Here is an 8,053-nt window from a genome sequence, read left to right on the forward strand (position 1 = left end):
TCTCATGGCTAGGGGGTCTCTGCTTGCTACGTACAGGGTCTTCAAGGGCATGGGGGTCCCTGCTCATGTGGCACAGCATCTTCAAAGACATGGGGAGGACCACCTTGGCTCCCCAGAGCAATACCTGGAGGCAAGCCGAGCCCGTGCCGGCGGGCAGCCCGAGTGTGCAGTGCCTCGGGAAGGTTGAGCTCCCCCAGCCTCCGGGCAGCCTTTGCAAGATGGTGCGTCTTTAATCTGGCGCTGTAGAAATTTGGGCAGCTCTCCAGCCCTCGGAGCTGTTCTGCATTTAGGCTTGGTTGGCTTTTAGCTACTGTATCCAGGGCAGAGGCAGGAGCCTGGCTGCCTGTGCCCCCCAGCTCTGCCCCACGCGGGGGGCTCTGTGCCAGTGCATCTCATCTTCCTGCTTTCCCGCGGGCTTTGGAGCATGGGTTGGTGCAGCAGGAGACTACAGTCAGCCCTGCCATGGTCCACGGGCAGCCCCCACCACACAGCATCCCCAGGGTCATATTTTGGTTTGGAGGCAAACCCCAGGCCCATCCTTAGTGCTCAGGCAAAGCCCTGGAGGCAGCTCCAGGGCAGGAGGCGACATCCCAGCTCAGCGGGGTGGAGGATGATGGACGGGGAGGGAATAAGCATCCTCTGAGAAACCTTCCTAGGGACAAAGCACTGGTCCAGAAAGTCACTGGTAAGTGCAACAGCTTTGCAAGAGCCTGGTCTGGAGCTCTGTAAAAACAGGAGAGCTCGGCACAGCGGTGCCTTTGGGATGTGCTCAGTGGTGCCTCTGAGCCGTGCTCGCCCTGCCAGCACCTGCCACCTGTGGCAGCCCCTTCCCCAACCCCTGCCTTTGATCCGCCTCCAGCTCCTGGCTCTCCTTGGCATTTGTGTTCCTCTCTATAGGGATTTTCCAGACCACCTGGGTAGAAGCGTTTCTGCATTCCCCCCGTGTGGCCCAGTGCCGGCGTGGGAACACGCGGCAGCTCCTGAAGTCAGCCTTGTCTCTGCCTCCATCGCTAACTTGCCAAACCAGGCTCCTAAAATACGCTGAATTTCCAGAGCAATCGCTTTTCCCCAGCTCTTCCAAGCCGCCGGCTCCAGCGGGGCCCATAGTGAGGGTTTGCAAAAGCTTTTTATTCGGATGTGCAAACACCAGCAGGTCTAAAGCCGCTCTTTAAGCTGGGACTGGCAGGGCTTAATCAACCCAGGGGCTCAGAAAGGTTCACCAGCTCGACCTGCCTTGTTTACTGGGAATACATTGCTCTCCTGTGCATGCACCAGACTGAGCCATATGACGGCATCACTGCTGGGTTTCAATCCGGTCAGAATGGAGAGTGGCTCCACCGAGGCTTGCAGGATTGCAGGATGGGGCTATGGGGGCTGTGCTGGCACGGTGATCCCCACCACACCACTTTACCACTCCCTATGCCACAACCCCCCTGCTTCACCATCAAAACCAACCCTGGCAGTGTCCCTGATCTCCCCATCCCTGCCATCCATCACCTACTAGTGACAGAGAGCTGAGCAGGTAGGACCCAGCCCGCAGGATCCATCCCCCGCTCCCCCCTCTGTGTCCAAGGAGAAACAGCCCCCGGTGCTTTCACCCCCCTCCTTCCCTTGCAGGCTGTTTTTCTCCCCCTCTCCTCCTTCCATCAAGCAGCAAATATGCTTTCAGAGCAATAAGACGGCTGTTCAGCCTTTGGAACAAATGTTCTCTGCCAGGCTTCGAGCACAGGGGCGGAGGGGGGACTCACACTGATTTAATGACAGTGATTTAAGCAATTTGATCCATTTTTATGGCGCATTTACAGTTAGGGGAAAGGAGAAAAAAAAAAAAAAGAGGAGAGAGAGAGAAACACAGGAGTGGAACGGAGGCAGGAAAGGTTAGGGAACGCACCCCAGCAGGCGCTCGGAGAGGGAGAGAGGCTGCCGCAAGCTGTTCCCTGGCTGCTCTGCCAAGGAGAGCCCTCGCCAGCCTCCTGCGCCCTGCTCCGAAATCTGGCTCGTGTCAGCACCGGCTCCCTGGGGGCTGCGGCTCATGGAGAGGTGCTGCAAAGCCTCCCTGTGCCAGAGGGATCCAGGGGTCGTGGGTTTAGGATAGGGCAGCACCCCGTTTTCATTGGGAGATGGAGCAAGGGCAGAGCCCCCAGATCTCATCATTCTGCCTCCATGTGAGGTGCCCATGGAGGGAAATGGAAACCCCTCCAATATCCCATTCATTTCCCAGCACCAACAGCTATAGGGGTACACTTTTGGGGTACCAAGGAATGAGCTGCCCATATAAACACACCAAATCCACTTGCAGCAGAGTTGAAAACAGGGCTCTGAGCACATCCAGCTCAGCAAAACCCCAGCCCCAGGCAGCCTTTCCCACCGCTCAGCTGAGACCTGGGCTCCTCATTGCACGTGCTCTGCACAGCTTCATCCCAGCCCCATTCCCAGCACAGGGAGCACAGCTGCTCACAGGGCCTGGGAGCTCTCCATGTCTCCCAGCTGGCTCTCAGCCTCACAGAAATGCTGGACAGATGTGGGTCATGCCGACACATCCCCCTGTGTCCCTTGGGACTCTCTGCAGGGAGGTGCTACCCCTGTGGAAATGCTGCCAACCCCAGCTGACCCATCCTGCCCCTCCACCTCCAGTGGGGAATGACCCCCTGTAATTCCAAGGATGCACCAGCTCAGACAGAAGAAGAGACCTTGGAGATGTCCACATTCAGCTTGACAACAACCAGCTGGCTTGTGTCTGTGGGAAAAGAAAAAAATTCCGTGCAAAATCCTAAGGGATTCTTCCTGGGGGTCCCCTGCTCAAAACCTCATGTCCTTGGCAGCACCTCGAAGATTTGGTGTCAGGTAAAACACACCCGGACCTTACCCTGCTTCCCAGCTGGAGAGCAAAACAAGTTGTGCCACAGGAAATCTGATGGGAACCATCAGCTGGGGGGAAAAAAGTCCTTTCAAGAGAGTAAACCTGGATTTTACATCAATAAACAGAGGGGAGCAGCTTCTGCCAACCCCCCTCTGTGACAAGCTGTGAACTCTGTCCTGCTTTGGCTGCAAGGAGAGCCCTGCTCCAGGGTCTGCCCCAGCTCCTGGTGGATTTGAGTGCTGGTGGTCTCTCACTGTAACTGCTCCATCATGTGTACAGAGTGAAGGCTGTCCCGAAACATGGATCTCAACTCCTAATATCTCAGCCCCCGTGCTCCAGCCTGCTGCAGGCACAGGGATTGGGCTGCTGCAGGTCCTTTGCACCGCTGGAGTTGTCACCACACCGAGATGCTGCACGTTTTCCCACCACTTTTGCCTGATTTATCCAGCTCGATGCCCTTTGCATCCCACAGGAATGCAATAGGGTATCTCTGCAGGATGGGGAAAGGGTCAGCCACGGACAGCACAGCAATGCAGGGGCTCCCAAACCAGGATTTGGCAGCCCACACCTCCCCAGGGAAAATGGGGAAAGAAAAGGGTGCACAGAGAATCCACCTTCCTGCTTCACTGGTCAGTCTCACAGCCAGGAAAACCCTTTCTGGATGCCTGTGGAGTTTTTTCTGCTTGGGTTTTTTTTGAGTTTTATGATTTAATTCTTTTAATATCAAGGCTCATCTGGAGGATACAAATGTCCTGCATGTCTGTAAGGGATGGGCTTTAAATTCATTCCAAGAGGTTCTACTTCCAGTGCAACAATGGGAGCTGGTGGCACTGACACCTCCATGGATCTAGAGACATTCAGGAGAGCAGTGACCCCAGCCTGGGCTCAGGGGGGTTGTTGGCTTTAAATACCCCAAAGGAAGAGGGAAAAAAAAGAGAAGAGAAAAAAATTCCAAGTGGTAAACAAAATAAATCTTCCTCTCCGAGCCAAAACAGAGAGAAAATAGCCAGGGACCTTGGCCGGGAAGTTGTTTATTATAGTCATGGGATTCACTGCCAATTTCGGCAGTTGGACAATTTTCCTTTTTCAGCCCATAAATAGCCACCCCTTTGCTGGGCGGCCCCGGGCACAACGGAGTGGGTTGCTCCCAAAAGTATCCCTGCTCCGGCCAACACCCTGACCTGCCTGGAAACCCCATGGCCAGTGAGAGGGGTTTGCCTTGGCAAAGGCATGGAGCAGGAATCACCTGTGAAGCCGAGATCCAGCTCGAGGGTGAAGCCCCAGCCCTGCCGGGGCGGCTGCGGTGGGATGTGCTGCCGGGTGCAGCTGCCCTTTTGCTTTGTTTACAGGGATTAAAAGGAGAAAAAAAAAAAAAAAAAAAAAAAAAAAAGAAAAGAAAAGAAAGAACTGAAGCTCAGGAGAGCAGGCGTGATGGCACACCTGCCTGCGGCTTCACCCTGCAGCTGCTTCCCGTTCCCCCCAGGAAAGGGGCAGCTGGTGCTCGGTGGGGTCTGGTGGTCCCATGGGAACAAGGGACAGCGACCCCAGGGATGGGTGATGATCAGCCCGGGGACTGCCGTGTGCTCCCTTCACATCCTTCTCCTCATCCCGTGAGGAGGCAGGACAAAGGGAAAGGCAGGCTGCCTCCAGCACGCGGCCTTTTGTCTTTCAATTAAAAACAAACACAAAACAAGATCCGAGAGGAACCCTCCTGCTGCAGCTCCTTCGCTCAGGCGGCTCTGCGGGCTTTCCTCAGCGGAAAGGAATCCGTGGGCCGAGAAATCAAATCCACGTGGGATGAGGGAAAATGCTCCCATGGGGCCACATGCCCCCCAGAAGCCCCCAGCCCCTCCGGGGGAACACTCCTCCCTCACAGAGCTGGCAGTGGCACAGCTCCAGCTCACACAGCGCCTCTCTAGCCAGGTTCCTTCTCCTCACTTCCCGCCTTGCCTGCCATCCCAGAGTGTGAGCATGGGGATGGGAAGCTCCTGCTCCACACACCCTCCACGGTGCATCCAGCCCTTTGCACCCCCCAGGAGCCTTTGGATGCCCCCAGCCCAGGAGCAGATGCTCAGGGCAATGTTTTATCTCTGGCACAATGCCAACGTCATTGCTGCCTTCTGCAGGTGACAATAGAGGCCAGCACAAGGTCTTGGGCCACCTGGTTGGTGGTGATGAAAAGCAGGGTGCCAAATAGGATCAAGGGCAGCTTGATGCTGCAGAAAAGCACCTGGATTAAGTACACCTGGAGTCTGAAAGCATCACGACCTGGCTGAGCATGGAGTACCACTCAATATCACCAAGGGGTTCAGGCTGCTGAGCATCCTTGCAGGAGAGGTCTGAGCCTCACTGGTGATACTCAAAGCCCAGAAGATGCTCAGTTTCCTCTCCTCAGCCCATAAACCCCATAAAACCATCAGAAGATGATGTTGTTACACAGCAGCTGAAACTCCATCTGGCCAAGACATACTCCAAAAAGGCCTTCTCCTTCACCCCATCACCCACATCTCTGGGGTTTGCTCCCCTCACCATCCCCAAAAGGCAAGGTCATGGCCAGCTTTTGGCCAGGACCCCAGGAACCTGGTTCCCTGCTTTGAGGTGCAAAAAATTAAATTTTCATTCAAATTTTCACTTCAGCAGCCAAGATATCGGTTCAATTTCCACCTGCTGATTTGAAGCCTTGGCTTTGCATGGGAGAAGCGCACAACTGAGAGTTTTCAATTATAGAGCACATGCATATAAAGGCAGGAACAGCCAGGAGTATGGATTTTAAGCCTAAATAAATAAATAAATAAATAAAACCAAAATGAGAGACAGCACACGCTGTCCTGGGAGAGATTGGCTGCTGCTTGGCTGGGTGGAGAGGGACCACCAGGTCCCTGTCAGACCATGAACAGGCTTGGTTTGACTTCAGTGTGAACAGCTTGTGACATGGAGTTTAGACCTTCTCTCCCAAAAAATCAGCCCTGCAGATCTGGCTGTGAAGGCACCAAAGCTGTACCCAAGGCCAGGCTTTAAGCTGGAACGTGGGACAGGTTTGGACCCTTCCCTCGAAGGATGCACGGAGTGGGAGTGCATTCCCCAGACTATCACTGCACCCTCTTCTAGAGGGTTAAAAGAGGATTTATCCTCCCTGCAGGGCTGGGGATTCCCACTCTGAATCTGCAATTAGACTGGAAACTGCTCCAAGTTTCATCAGCGGATTTGGAAAGGTGGGTGGGAGAAGAAGGGAGCTCAGCACTGCTGGGCTCGAGTGCAGCACCCAGACAATACCCCGGGAGGGATGTCTGTTCACTCTAGAGCCTAAAAAGCAGCTCATCCTCACGTAAGAGTAAATTCAACTTACATTTCTCAGGGATGGCTCTTCCAGATCCAGCCAGGTTTCTGGGTTGAATCCTAAGGAGCAGAGGTCCCTGAATGGCTGAATCCCATCCCCCACTAACCCCTTGTAGATGTCAATAAATCCCATCATCTGTGGGAAGAGCAGCATCAGACCCCAAAACCACTCCAGGGAGCATGAAAACACAGCCTGGCCTCCCCAGCTCCAGCATCTCACTGCTCAGCATCCTCACTGAGACTGCTCTCCCCACCAGCCTGGCTCCGTGGCAGGTTTATTCCCAGTTTCTACCTTCCGTTCTCCTCACTATGCATCCTCACCCTCTGGGACAGGATTAACCTGCATCAAATTCCCACCCAGCTTTCACACGTGCACAGCACCACACAGTGTGGGAGCACAATGCTCGGGAGGAGGCGATTGCAAGTGCAAGGAAAAGCCTACAGGAATCAGAGAATTGGGTTGGAAGGGACCATAAAGTTCATCCAGTTCCACCCCCTGCCATGGAGGTCGTTACTGAATAACTGTGACAGCCACAGCTCCCCATCACTCCCAGGACCAGCAGGACCATGAGCCACCACAGCAGCAGGTCCAGTCTCTCTAGCAAGCCCGGATTTGGCCCCTCTCACTGGCACTCAGGAGGAAGGGGACACGCCACGCTGTGCTCAATTTGCTCCATCCCCAGGCACTGCACCGGCCATCGGCAGAGCGCGGAGCTGGAGTTAATCTCCCGTCTCAGGATGAAGCACCGAAGCAGCGCTGATTTCCCAGAAATATCCCGGGGTTGAGACTCATCCCTGAGCAGTAATTAGCTCCGGCAGCCCTGACACGACCTCGAGCGAAGGTGTGATCCTGTTTCCCCCTTTCTCCAAGCCCATATCTTTAAAGGAGCTTGGCATTATTGTGCTGGGGCATCTCCCAAAGCACCCAGGAGCCGATGGGATTATCCACCCACATCATTCAGGAATGTTTGGCACCTGTGGTCTCGAAGCTGAGGATACAGCATGGTGACTGACAAGGCATTCTGGGGTAGAATCATGGGGGAAGCACACATCCTCACCAAAGAGGATGCCACCCCACAGTTATGGATGGACCTCCCAGCACCTCAACACAGATCAGGACACAGCACATGCCATCCCCTGGGATTTCACATGTGAAACAACTTTAACAAGAGTCACAGAATCATGGAATTGTTTAGGCTGGGAAAGATTTTTAGGACCATCAGATTCAACTAGTAACCCAGCACTGCCAAGGCCACCACAAAATCATGTCCCCAAGTGCCACATCTAAAGAGCTTTTAAATCCCTCCAGGGATAGGGACTCCACCACTGCCCCGAGCAGCTGCCAGACAACCCTTCTGGTGAAGAATTTTTCCCTAATATCCAACCTAAACCTCCCATGGAGCAACTTGTGGCCATTTCCTCTTGTCCTGTCACTTGTTCCATGGGAGGAGAGACCAGCACCCACCCAGCTCCCAACTCCTTTCAGGTAGTTGTAGAAAGCCATAAGGTCTCTATAAACACCCCTCCAGGTCTCCATAATTTCCCCCCCTGGCTGGCAGAGCAGGGAGCCCCTGGTTTGCAGCCTGGAGCCGCACAGACTCTGATGAAACACACCCCAAGCCCAGACCTGCACCTTGAAATCAGTGAACCAGTAAATCCCAGTTTGTGGGGCCACCAGGAAGATGACATTTGCCAGAGCCCCTGCAAGGGGAGCAGGCAAGAACCAGAGCAGGATCTGCAAAAGGCAAGAGCAGAGTAAACTTTGGGGACACGCTAGGGAGACCTTGCAGGAGATGACACCGATGCTCTGCAGACACCCAGCATCTTCCAGCAGACCCAGACATGAGTCCTGCTCTC

Source organism: Pseudopipra pipra, chromosome 14, assembly GCF_036250125.1.
Source record: "Pseudopipra pipra isolate bDixPip1 chromosome 14, bDixPip1.hap1, whole genome shotgun sequence".
Taxonomy (NCBI): domain Eukaryota; kingdom Metazoa; phylum Chordata; class Aves; order Passeriformes; family Pipridae; genus Pseudopipra; species Pseudopipra pipra.